This window comes from Hypanus sabinus, chromosome 7 (assembly GCF_030144855.1).
Source record: "Hypanus sabinus isolate sHypSab1 chromosome 7, sHypSab1.hap1, whole genome shotgun sequence".
In the NCBI taxonomy this organism is placed as follows: Eukaryota; Metazoa; Chordata; class Chondrichthyes; order Myliobatiformes; family Dasyatidae; genus Hypanus; species Hypanus sabinus.
Genome location: NC_082712.1, coordinates 94963303 through 94976725, shown reverse-complemented (window position 1 = coordinate 94976725; position 13423 = coordinate 94963303). Strand labels below are relative to the sequence as shown.

Here is a 13423-nt window from a genome sequence, read left to right as displayed (position 1 = left end):
TCTGCTTTAAATATACACAATAACTTGGCCTCTACAGCCATTTGTGGCAATGAATCATATAGATTCCCACTTCCTGATGTCTCGGGAAAGCAGCCAAAAGAATCAGGGAATCAGGGAATCCCTCCCCCCCCCCGGACATTCCCTCTTCACCTCCCTGCTGTGGCAATTTACTGACCCTACAGACTGTCGGGATGTGGGAGGGAACCCACGCAGTCACAGGAAAAGCATGCACGCACACACGCACAGTCGGGCTGGGAGGCAGTGGTTCTAACCACTGCACCTTTTCCCAGAAGACCCTGAGCCACTGCTCCGTTCAGAGTCCATTGTAAAACAAGAGACCCTTCTGTTATTTCTTTTGAAACCAAGCTTCAGCCTCAGGACTGACCAATGTCCCGAGGAGAGTATGGCCTTGGTCTGTGCCAACCAGAGGTCCCAGCTCGGACAGAAATAGACACAAGAGATTCTGCAGATGCTGGAAATCTTGAGCAACACACAAAGCACAGGAGGAACGCGGCCTGAAACATCGACTGCTTATTTCCCTCCATTGATGCTGCCTGTCCTGCTGAGTTCCCCCAGCATTTTGTGTGCGCTGCTCTTAACAGGGAAGAGGTCACTCCCATTTCCATAGCACCCAACCTTTCCTTGGGGGGGCTTCACGGTCAATCGAGTGTCAGGCTGTAGGGGAACGAGGAGGCCACCATATGTACAGCAAGATGCCCACGGCCTGGTACGGAAGCGTGGAAGCCTACCTGAAGCAGTGGATACTGCCCAGGCCGTCACAAGTCCCACCATTCAGCACACTTACCGGGAGCACCGTCACGAGAGAGCAGCATCATCTTTTCTTGCTGCTGCCATCAGGAAGGAGGTGCAGGAGCCTTACGTCCCACACCACCAGGTTAAGGAACAGTTATTACCCCACAACCATCAGGCCCCTGAACCAGCGTGGATAACTTCACTCACCTCAAACTCCCTTTCAAGGACTGTACAACTCATGATCTCGTTATTATTATTTTTAATTTTCATAGTTTGCCTTCTTTTACACATTGGCTGTTTGTCAGTTTTTGTTTGTGTATAGTTTTTCATAAATTTTATTGTATTTCTTTATTTTTCTGTAAATGCTTGAAAGAAAGTGAATCTCATTACAAGGGGTGACTGGTAAGTTCATTCCCCTTGTGGTATGTGATAACACATATGTACTTCAATACAAAGTTTTACTTTGAACTTTGACCTGTGCTCCCCACATTACAGAACTCTCAGGACTGTAGAGTGCTGTTGGAATACGTTCTGTGTGCAGACTGATCTTGCTTGAGGAGAGATATACTGGCAGCAGAGGTTCAACGGCCCAGAGCAAGAAGGGATCTTATATAAAATTTTAAAAGGATTTAGATAAGAAAGAGGCAGGAAAGTTGTTTCCATTAGCACAGTACTGTGCAAAAGTCTTAGGCACATATATACTGTATAGCTAGGGTGTCCAAGACTTTTGCACAGTACTGTAGTAATTTTATGTATTATACTGTACTGCTACCACAACAAAAAACAAATTTCCTAACATATGTGAGTGATAATAAACCTCTTTCTGATATGGGTCTATTGTGGACTGAGAGTGGGAAGGGCGCAGGGAGAGGTGAATCGTGGTTGTGAAGAGGGGAGGGAGAGGGAAGCACCAGAGAGACATTCTGTAATGATCAATAAACCAATTGTTTGGGATCAAATGACCTTGCCTGGTGTCTCAGGGCTGGGTGTGTCTGCACCATCTCCCGGCACCCCTCCCATAGCGCTCCATCCTCACCATTCCCAACACCATTTGCTCCCGCCAGATTTACAAACTTGCTCTCCGCTCCACATTGACAAACACAGTACTATGCAAAAGTCTTCAGCGACCTAATATATATAAAACACAAACACACATATATATCTGCTTTTTCCAGAGTAGTGAATATGTAGAATTCTATGCCCAGGGAAGCAGTAGAGCTAAAATATATTTAAGAGATGGTGAGATAGATTTTTGCATAGTCTGGGAATTAGGGGTGATAGGGAAGAGGCAGGTAGGTGAAGCTGGGCCCAGGGCCAGATCACTCATGATCTATGTGAACTCCTGTTCCCGGTTCTCCTGTCACTAACAGGGGCCTCAGCTGGGATTTTTCACCTGAAAAGACAGCATCTCAGACAGAATTTGCAGCAACTCTGCGCTCACGTATCCGGAGCGGGACTCGAACCGGTGGCTGCGTGCGGGTGCTCTGCCGCTGATGGAAGGTGAAGATGATGTTGGGGTGACACTAACCCCACAGAGCGAGCCCTGAGGTTCAGACCCCCAGCTCTCTCACAGCCATAACCACAGGGGCACTGGGCTGAAGAGGCTGTCACAGATCCGGTTTATTGCTTAGGAGATGTAAACCCACCATTTCCGCATTTCCTTGTGATGTACTTGTACATCATTATTATCATCACTATGTGCCGCATTGTATGACGTGGGCAATCGTAGTCTTTCCATGACCATCATTGTTCTTGGCAGATTTTTCTGCTGAAGTGGTTTGCCATTGCCTTCTTCTGGACAGTGTCTTTGCAAGACAGGTGACCCCAGACATTACCAATACTCTTCAGAGATTGTCTGTCAGTGGTCACATAACCAGGACTTGGTGTATGACTATTCACCACCTGCTCCCGTGGCTTCACGTGACCCTGATCAGGGAGAGGTTAGGGGGGGCTAAGCAGGTGCTACACCTTGCCCAAGGGTGACCTGCAAGCTCGCAGATGGAAAGAACTCCTTACATCTCCTTGGTGGAAACGTACCTGCTCCCTGCCACCCACTTGCGATGTATAAAAGGGCCATTTGTCCCACTGATTCTCTTCCTGTTGTCCCCACAATGACAGCCTCCCCGCCATGGTCTTTGTCTATACTCCTCCCTGCCTGGGTAGAGCAAAGACCCCACCCACCCAGGACATCCTCTCTTCTCCCCTCCCCCATTGTCTGACCACCAGAATCAAGGACAGCTGCTACCCCACTGTTATCAGACTCCTCTTGTATGATAAGATGGACTCTTGCCCTCACAATCCACCTTGCTATAATATGGCACCTTATTGTCTACCTGCACTGTACGTTCTCAGTAGCTGTTACACTTTATTCTGAATTATTGTTTTAGCTCAGGGAGGGCACTGATCTATATGAGCAGTATACAAGACATACTGTTCACCGTGTCTCAGCACGTGTGAGCATGATAAAGCAATACCAGTAAAGATAAGCACAAACGCATTGTCATGTTCCCATCCAAACACTGAAACGCACCACCAACTGCTTGGATCAACAGCCAGCGCAGTGCGGGAGGCAGCCCGCAAATGTCTCATTGCTTCTCCTGCCCAGAACTCACTAACTCTATCCCTAACTGTATATGTTTGGAATGTGGGATGAAACCCACACACTCACAGGGAAAACATGCAAATTCCTTACAGACAGCAACGGGAATTGAACCTCAGTTGGTGATTGCTGGCACTTTAAACTGTTACACTACAAGACCCTTAAGGAAGGAAATCAGTCATTCCCAAGCAGACTGCTCAATATCTGATCCTTCCCACAGCGAAGGACTCAGGCTTGTGGGATAGACCTCACTGGGGCTTCAAGAACACGCTGGGAGATTTACCGGAGACCCCCCCCACGCTGTGTGGACCAGTAAAAGCAAAGGGAAGATGTCAGAGCTGACAGCAGGCAGGGTAAAATCAGAAAGCGCTGGAAAGACTCCCCGTGTCAGGCAGCTTTTCAGGGGAGAGAAACAGGCTCAACATCTTAGGCCAAGGCCAGAAACGTCCCCCTCTGGCCGTGTGCTCCCAGCAATTCCTGTCCTCTCGTAATTCTGGTGTTTTTCTGGAATTTTGGAATAATCTACCATTATCGATTTTGAACATTCAACTTAACTTCCAGCTAAGCTGGTGGCAGGATGAAGGGGTGGGAGATCCAGACGTCTAAACGTGGATACCTGTGCCCTAATGTTGTGCCGACCTTTTAACCTACTCCAAGATCAACTTAACCCTTCCCTCCCACATACCCCTCTATTTTTCTATCATCCATGTGCCTATCTAAGAGTTTCTTAAATATCACTAATGTATCAGTCTCTACTACCACCCCTGACAGGGTGTTCCACACACCCACAACACTAAAAAACCTACCTCTGACATCCCCCTGTGTTTTCCTCCAATCACCTTAAAATCATGTCCCCTCGTATTAGCACTGGCTGTCCACTCTATCTATGTGTCTTATCATCTGGTACGTCTGTATTCAGTCATCCTCCTTCATTCCAAAGAGAAAAACCCTGGCTCTCAACGTCTCCTCATCAGACACACTCTCCAATCCCGGCAGAATCCTGGTGAATCTCCTCTGCACCCTCTCTAAAGCTTCCACATCCTTCCTATAATGAGGCGACCAGAACTGAGCACTAACTCCAAGTGTGGTCTCACCAGAGTTTTATAGAGCTGCAACATTACCTCGCGGCTATTAAACTCGAACCCTGACTAATGAACACCAATGCACCACAGGCCAGTTTAACAACCCTAACAACATGTTAACGACATTATGGCCTGCTTGGACCTCGAAAAAATTCATTATTCAGTTCTTAATTTGGACCTAAAGTTCCATAAGGTCTGGGGACCTTTTATCGAGTACTTTCATAACCTTCCTCTTGACTAGGGTTTTTTTTTCTTTTCGGTCCCTTGCTTTCAGCTCCTTTTTTTTCTGGTAGTAGGCATTACTATCCTCTGTTGCTAAGTGTATTCACAGCCTGGGAGTTTGATTGTCCTGATTTATATTCTCTATATTGTGTTGTGGTTGGTCTGGAGTTTTTTTTTGGGGCTTGGGGAGGACACTAAGTTTACTTGTCTTCAATTTAGGTGCTTTTTTTAAAATTCTCTTTCTCTGTATCACATTGTCATTGTATGCTTAATTTTGCACTGTATTAATGTTCCTTATTGTGATTTGGGGTTTTTTAATCTGTAAAATGTATAAAAAAAACTAATTAAAAAAAAACCCTGACAACATGTGTGGCAACTTTGAGGGATCTGTAGACGTGGGCCCCGTGATCACTCTGTTCCCCCACACTGCTAAGAATTGTGTCATTAACCTTGTATTTTGCCTTCGTTTGACCCTCCAAAGTGATTCACTTCTCCAGATTGAACCCCATCTGCCACTTCTCAGCTCAGCTCAATGTCCCATTGTCACCTATGACACCCTTCTACACTATCCACAACTCCACCAACCTTCTCATCATCTGCGATTTCCTTTGTTGTTAGCGCAAACATTAATTTGGGGCAAAAATTGTGCAGATAAGAGCCCTTGGAATCTCCCTTTAACTCCCCCCCCCCAACGGTGTCACAGCAGCACAAGCTGTGGTTAGGTAACATCCCCAAGCCAGACTGGGTGGCATGGTCACATAGTGCTGAGCTCAACACACAGCAGCACAGGTTCAAATCCCGCCGCAGCCTGGAAGGAGATTGTACATTCTAACCGTGACCGTGCTCCAGCTTCCTCCACAGACGCTTGGGGGGTTAATTGGTCGTTGTAAATTGTCCCGTGATTAGGCTGGGGTTAAAACGGGGGACTGCTGGGTGGCGCAGGTCGAAGGGCCGTAGGGGCCTGTTCCACACCATAAATAACTAAAAAAGTTGTTAGGAGAACTCAGTCAAAAAGGAGGTTTCAGGGAGCATGATAAAAGAAGGGGGAGGGAATTCCAAAGCCACTAATTGATTACATCAGGGGGCTCAAAAGCAGGTTGTTGGTGGTCCTATTCTGGGGCAGATATATATATATATATATATAGTTAGATAGAGAGAGATAGAGATAGAGAGATAGATGAGAGAGAGATGGAGAGAGATGAGAGAAATGGAGAGACAGATAGATAGATAGATAGATAGGGACAGATAGAGCTGGACAGAGATAGGGAGACAGAGATAGAGAGAGAGAGAGAGAGAGAGAGAGAGAGAGAGAGAGAGAGAGAGAGAGAGAAACAGACAGATGGATAGAGGGATAGAGAGATTTTGAAAAAAGGATGAAAATTTTTCATTTCCAATTGAAGCTGGTGAAGGTGGCTAACCCAGCAAACACTGGGGGAAGAGATCTTGGTGCTGAACAGAGTGGGAGGTGGGGGTGCGCTTGTTTACAGAGGTCAGGTGGTGAGGAGATGGAGTGTCGGGGGGGGGGCTTCAGCTGGAATAAAGACCCTTCAGCCCATCACCCATACACACCCGTCACATTTTATTCTCCCCATGTTTCCATCAGCTCCCCCCCAGATTCTAACCCCTCACCAACACACGAGGGGGCAATTCATAGTGGCCGATTAACCCACCGACCCTTCACATTGTTGGGATGTGGGAGGGAACTCGAGCAGCTGGGGTCACAGGGAGAATGTGCAAACTCTGCATGCACGCACACACGAATCCAACCGCGATCTCTTGGTCTATACTCCCATGCCCACAACTCATTGGATGGGTTGGCTTTTGGAAAAAGTGAGAAGTTGAACTGGAGATTAGAGATTCCCAAGGGGCAAGAGAGTGGAAGACTGGATGTGGAGAAGTTGATAGACACAGGACGGACTGCAGATGCTGAAAGATACACACTACATGCTGGAGGAGCTCAGCAGGTCAGGGAGCAGCAATGGATGGGAATGAGCGGTGGGCTGACACCCATCATCAGGATTGGAAAGGACGGGGGAAGAGATGAGAAAATGAAGGTGGAGGGAAAAGTACAAGGTGGCAGGTGACAGGTGAAGTTGGGAGAGGGAGAAGGGTGAAGTAAAGAGCTTGGGAAGTTGATTGGTGAAAGAGATACAGGGCTGGAGAAGGGAGAGTCTGATAGGAGAGGACAGAAGGCCATGGAAGAAATGGAAGGAGGAGGACCACCAGAGGGAGGTGATAGGCAGGTAAGGAGGGAAGGTGAGAGAGGGAAACAGGATAGGGAATAGTGGGGGTACAGTGTAAATTTCTGGAAGTTCTAGAAATCAATGTTCATGCCATCAGTTTGGAGGCTTTCCAAACAGAATACAAGTTGTTGCTCCTCCACCCTGAGTGTGGCCTCGTACTGTGGCTAGAGGCGGCCTTGGCCCGACATGTCAGAATAGGAGCAGGAAGTGGAATTGAAATGGATGTCCACTGGGACGTCCTGCTTTTTGTAGGTGCTCAGTGAAGTGGTCTCACCGATATTCAGGAGGCTACACTGGGAGCACTGGACACAGAAAATGACCCCAACTGACTCATGGGTGAAGTGTCGCCTCACCTAGGACTATTTGGTGCTTTGAATGGCAGTGAGGGAAGTGGTGTAGGGGCAAATTGATGAACAAACATTGATTTCTTGAACTTCAGGTAATTGCCCCCCCCTTCTTCCCCATTCCCGTTTCCCCCTCTCACTTTATCTCCTCACCTGCCCACCACCTCCCTCTGGTGCTCCTCCCGCTTCCCTTTCTTCCGTGGCCTTCCGTCCTCTCCTATCAGATCCCCACTTCTCCAGCCTGTATCTCTTTCACCAATCAACTTCCCAGCTCTTTATCTCACCTCTCCCGGTTTCACCTACCACCTGCAACCCTCCCTCCTCCTGAATCTGACTTCTCCCCTTCCTTTCCAGGCCTGATGAAGGGCCTTGGCCCGAAACATTGACCGGATGCTGCCTGGCCTGCTGATTTCCTCCAGCACATTGTGTGCAAGAGTTCCCAATGGTGTTCTGCTTGGGAAGAAGGTGGCTTGATCCCCACCCCACCTACCGACAGTACGGAAGGCTCCTGGGATCTTGCTGTGCACAGGAAAATCCCACAGGCAGTCAAAGTTCCAGCTCAGTTACTCGGCGGGGGAGCGGGCTGGGGGGGGGGGTAAAGATTCAGATTCATGTGGTCAATGTTCCTGGTGGATGGGGAGTTCCTGCTCCAACTCTCCCCCACCCCCCACCCCCAAGAGATTCTGCAAGTACAGTACTGGAAATCCAGAATTACATATAGAATGGGGGATGTATAGCTCGGAGGGGGTTACAAGAACATGGGGTGGCTGCAGGGGGTTACAGAGACAGGGAGGGGTGTAGGGACCGGAGGGGGTTACAGAGACAGGGAGGGGTGTAGGGGATGAAGGGTGTTACAGAGACAGGGAGTGGTGTAGGGGATGGAGGGGGTTACAGAGACAGGGAGGGGTGTAGGGGTCTGAGGAGAGGGTTACAGAGACAGGGAGGGGTGTTGGGGCCGGAGGGGGTTACAGAGACGGGGAGGGGATAGGGACTGGAGGGGGTTACAGAGGCAGGGAGGAGTGTCGGGGCCGGAGGGGGTTACAGTGGTATCAGGGGTGGGAGTGTGTAGGGATGGGAATGGCTGAGCACAAATGGGAGTCACCACACAAATAATTGCCCTCCAGCTTGGGCTCCTAAACCCTGGGACATTAAATTTGTGTGATCCACAGATGGATGGGATTGCACTGTGCAATGATCTCAGAACTTGGGGGGGGGGGGGTTTGCATAGGAAGCAGAGCCAAGTCCTTCTCTCCTACCCCTCCTCTATTGCTATCTCAGCTCCTCCATTTCACCCCTCCTCCTGCATTATTGCCCCACTTCCCATTCCCTCCCAATCACCCCCTCTGATAGGGGTCGGGGTAGAGTAGGTTGTGCCACGCACCCTGACTCAACATTCCCCGGAGAGTTGGGCAGGTAGTAGAGAGGAGAGGGGAGGGGTTGGACAGCGGACATTGGGGAGGTAAGGGAGGCCAGGGCCTTAAACTACTGACACAGGAGATTCTGCAGGTGCTGGAAATACAGAAACGCACACAAAATGTTGGAGGAACTCAGCAGGTGAGGCAGCATCCATGGGCGGGAATCAAGAGTCGATGTTTCGGGCCGAGATCCTCCATCAGGACTGGAAAGGAAGTTGGGGGGGGGAGTCACCCCCTTCAACCACCGATCCTCGGAGATGCCGAGCCCTGGGAAGCAGGGCCGGATGTCTCCCAGACACCGAGCGCCACGCAGTCGGAGACATACTCACCGGTCAGAAGCGAGGGCTGCCCCTGCGGGGCCTTCCAGCGATTTCCGCCACCTCGTTTCTCCCTCCTCCCCCCTTCCCCGCTCCTCCAAACGGCGTTCCCAGAACGTGCTCCTGTTTTTCCAGCGGCTGTATTTTCAGCTCCTGGTCGCAGGTCCGTGTACTTGCTGTTGTGGCGAAGATAGCTGTGTCAGCTGATGCACCTCGTTACCCGTGGTTAATAACTCATCCAACGGCGTCTCCAGGCAACCAGTAACCCAGAGGCTTCAGCTCCCAACCTGCCAAGCATCGTCTCCCGTCACCAATCCCCCCATCTATCTCCAGCCTCCCAGCATCGCCACGTCTCTCTGCAGGACAAACTCAGAAAGTCAAGCAGCATCCATGGAGGGGAATAAGGAGTTGACGTTTTTTGGGCCGAGGTCCCCCATTGGGGCTTATTGCTCCAGTCACACACAACTTTCTGTGTAAAACTTTCCCTCTCTCATCTTAAATGTACGTCCTCTAGTATTGGACACTCTTACCCTGGGGAAAAGATTCTGACTGTCGATGCTGTCCACGTATCTGACATGATCTAGGCCTCTCGTGATTTTACAAACTTCTCTCTGGTCTCCTCTCAGCCTCTGATGCTCCGGAGAGGGAAAAACAACCCAAGTCTGTCCAAACTCTGCTTACGTTTCATGCTCTCTAATTCAGGCAGTGTCCTGGTGAACCTCTTCTGCAAACCCCCCCCCCTCACAAAGCCTCCATGATGGGGCAACCAGATCTGAACGCAATGCCCCAGAAGAAACTCAACCAGAGGTTCAGAAAGCTGCGACGTAACTTCCCAACTCTTAAGCTCAATGCCTCGACTAATAAAGCCAAGCTTGCCACGTCCTGATGAAGGGTCTCAGCCTGAAACGTCGACTGTTTATCCTCTCCATAGTTGCTGCCTGGCCTGCTGAGTTCCTCCAGTGTGTCCCCACATTTGCAGAACCTTTTGTGCTTACGATGTGTCCATGTCATTCCATCCCAATCGAGAACGATCTGAATTGTGCTCAAACATCTCGCCAGTCCTGGTACACAATGACTGATCCTACATAGCCCTTCTAGGCTTGGTCTCCCTGTTCTGGAAACGAGGGGGCAGAGGGGATTTACAAGGACAGGGCTGGGAAACAACATCAGTGCCATCAGGTTGGAGGTTACCCAGGTGGAATAGAAGGGTCTCGGCCTGAAATGTCGACTGTTCTCTTTTCCATAGACACTGCCTGGCCTGCTGAGTTCCTCCAGCATTTTGTTTTGTGTTTGCTTGGATTTCCAGCATCTGCAGATTTTCTCTTGTTTGTGATCAGAATAGAAGATAGATCAGGAACAGACCCTTTGGCCCACACTGCCGTGCTGAACCAAATAAATTAGTTATCAGATGACCATCCCCTCTGCCTACACTATGTTCATATCCTTCCCTTTTCTCACATTCATGTGTTGATCGAAAAGTCCTTAATGTATCTGCCTCTGGCACCACCCCAGGCAGTGGAATCCAGGCACCCATCTCTCTCTCTGTGTAAAAATCCTACCCCTCACCTCTCTTTTGAAATTGCACCCTCTTGCCTTAAAAGTACGCCCTCTGGTATTAGACATTTCAACCCTGGGAACTCCCTGAATCTGCCTACTCTATCCATGCCTCTCATATAAACCTCTATCAGATCTCCCCCTCAGCCTCTGTCGCTACAGAGAAAACAGCCTGTCATGACAGCATATGCCCTCTAAACCAGGCAGCACCGCTGTGAACCTCTTCTGCACCCTCAACATCCTTCCTAATGAATGCAATAGTTCTGGGGTGACTAGAACTGTATGCAATATTCCAGATATGGCCTATCTAGAGTTTTATAAAGCTACAACATAACCTCCTGACTTTTGAACTCAATACCTTGATTAATAAAGGCAATTATGCCATAAATCTCCTTAACCACCATGTTAACCTGTGTAGCCACTGTGAGCTTGAACCCCAAGATGCCTCTGCTCATCACCAGATTAAGGGTCTTGCCATTGTATTGTCTCTTTACATTTGACCTACCAGGGTGCAACATTTCACAGTTGCCCAGGTTAAACTGCATCTGCTATTTCCTCTGCCCGTATCTGCAACTGATCTACATCATGTTGTATTCTTTGTCAACAGTCTTCTACACGGCCCACAACACCAACAATCTTTGTATCATCTGCAAACCTACTAATCTACATTTTTATCTTGGTAATCTATATAGATCACAAACAGTAGAGGTCCCAGCACAGGTCCCTGCAGAAAAACACTAATTACAGACTTCCAGCTAGAAGAAGGACCCTCTGTCTTCTCTGCACAAACCAGTTCTGAGTCCAAAAGGCCGATTCACCATGGATCCAATGCACCTTAATCTTCTGGATGAGCCTCCCATGCAAACACCTTACTAAAATCCATCTAGACCACATCCACTGCCCTAACCTCGTCATCTTGTCAAAAAAACTCAGCCAAATTGGTCATACGCAAAGCTATGCTGACTCTCCCTAATTAGACAATTCCTATCAGCAAGAATTCTCTTCACTAACTTTCTCTACCACTGATGTGAGACTCACTGATCTGTAGATTCCAGGATTATTCCTGGTTCACTTCTTTAACAAAGGAACAACTGTGGCAGCTTGCCAGTCCTCCAGGACCTCGCCTGTGCCAAGGAAGGACACAAAGGCCCCACAATCTCTTCACTTGGTTCTCGCAATACCTGGGGTTTATCTCATCAAGCCTGGGGACTTATCCACCTTAATACTCTTTAAGAGACCCAGCACTACCTCCTCCCTTAGCTTGAAATGCTGTAGCATACAAGGTGTTGTTTCTGGCCTCATCATGGCAGTAGAGGAGGTCATGGACTGATATTCTGGAACGGGGATAGGGATTAAAGTGGATACCTGCCGGGAAATACTGCCCTACATGGTCCTCCCTTCACATTCTGGATTCTGCCCCCTTCCTTTCCAGTTCTGATGGAAGGTCTTGGCCCGAAACACCGACCATTTATTTCCCTCTGTAAATGCTTCCTGTCCTGCTGAGCTCCTTCAGCAATTCTGTATTTGTTGCTTTGGATTTCCAGCACCTGCTGAATCATGGAAGGTCGGAGGCCCACCCCGACCCGACCCGGACAGGCCTGGCTAAGCTTCGGACAACGGCTGGGGGTACTGGGAACGCGACAGAGCTGGGGCTGGGTCACAGAGTCTGGGGAGATGCCATTTATGGCATCTTGTTGCTCTGCTGTGGGGCTGGTGGGGGGGGGGGGGGGGAAGGGTCTCAGTCCAAGGGCAGCTGGGCGTGCTGGTTATGCACGGAATAAACCTCACCTCCTTCCCGCCAACACAGAGGGGTGGGGGCAATTCAGTGAGGGACAGCTGGCCCACTGTCGCTTCATCAACTCATCTCTGACACCAAGCTGTTTGTTCTGCAGAGAAAAACATGCCCAGAGGATGGTCCTGGTCAAACACGACTTAATCAGGCAAGCACAGATTACACAGAGCGTGAGTGCGCGGTGGCTAATCGAACCCATTAGCCCTGTTTGTCGAGTGATGCAGGAACAACAGTTGTCAATTAAGCTATCTGGCTTGGATATTAGAGACAGAATAATGATAAAAGGCACAGGGAGATTGTGTTGCTGCAAACTGCAGTGGCGTCTCTGAGACTGAAACTCTCCCCCAGTTTGCCCCTCCGACTCCAGCTCTGCACGAGTCAATTTGCACTGCATTTGCTGACCACAGGAGCAGAATGAAGCCATTCAGCCCATCGAGTCTGCCCGGCCATTCCATCACAGCTGATTTATTATCCCTCTCAGCGCCATTTCTTCACTTCTCCCCATAACCTATGACACCCTTACTGATCACAAACTTGTCAACCTCTGTCTTGAATTTACCCAAAGACTTGGCCTCCACAGCTATCTGTGGCAATGAATTCTGCAGATTCACCACCCTCGGGCTAAAGAAATTCCTCCCCATCTGTTATATATTCCACTTCCATTTACCCTGAGGCCTTGCTCTCTGATCTGACACTCCCCCACCGTTGGAAACGTCCTCTGCGCGTCCACTCTACCGAGGCTTTTACGTTTCAGTGAGATCCTCCTCTCATTCCTCGGAGTGCAGGCCCAGAGGCATTAAAAACCCCTCATATTTTAACCCTTTCATTCCTGGGATCATTCTCTTCTGGACCCTTTCCAATTCCAGCACATCCTTTTTTAGATAAGGGGTCCAAAACTGCTCACAATATTTCAGGAGAGGCCTCACCAGTGCCTTATAAAGCCTCAGCATCACATCCTTGCTTTTCTATTCTAGCCCTCTCGAAATGAACGCAAATGAACGTTGCATTTGCCTTCCCCACCACTGATGCAAACTACAAATTAATCTTTAGGGAATCCTGCACCAGGACTCCCAGAGTTAATCATAAAAGACAAAAGTATTCT

The 13423-nt window shown here is 49.1% G+C and overlaps 1 protein-coding gene across 1 annotated transcript in view; it reads right to left on the bottom strand.

The window, feature by feature from the left end:
- The window catches only part of LOC132397009 (P2Y purinoceptor 3-like), a 33186-nt gene extending 24010 nt beyond the window's left edge, over positions 1-9176 (bottom strand). Inside the window, exon 1 of the mRNA XM_059975221.1 lies at positions 8988-9176. The gene's annotated coding sequence lies outside the window, so the exon portion shown is untranslated. The remainder of the gene's footprint in view (positions 1-8987) is intronic.
- Between the last annotated feature and the right edge of the window lie 4247 nt (positions 9177-13423).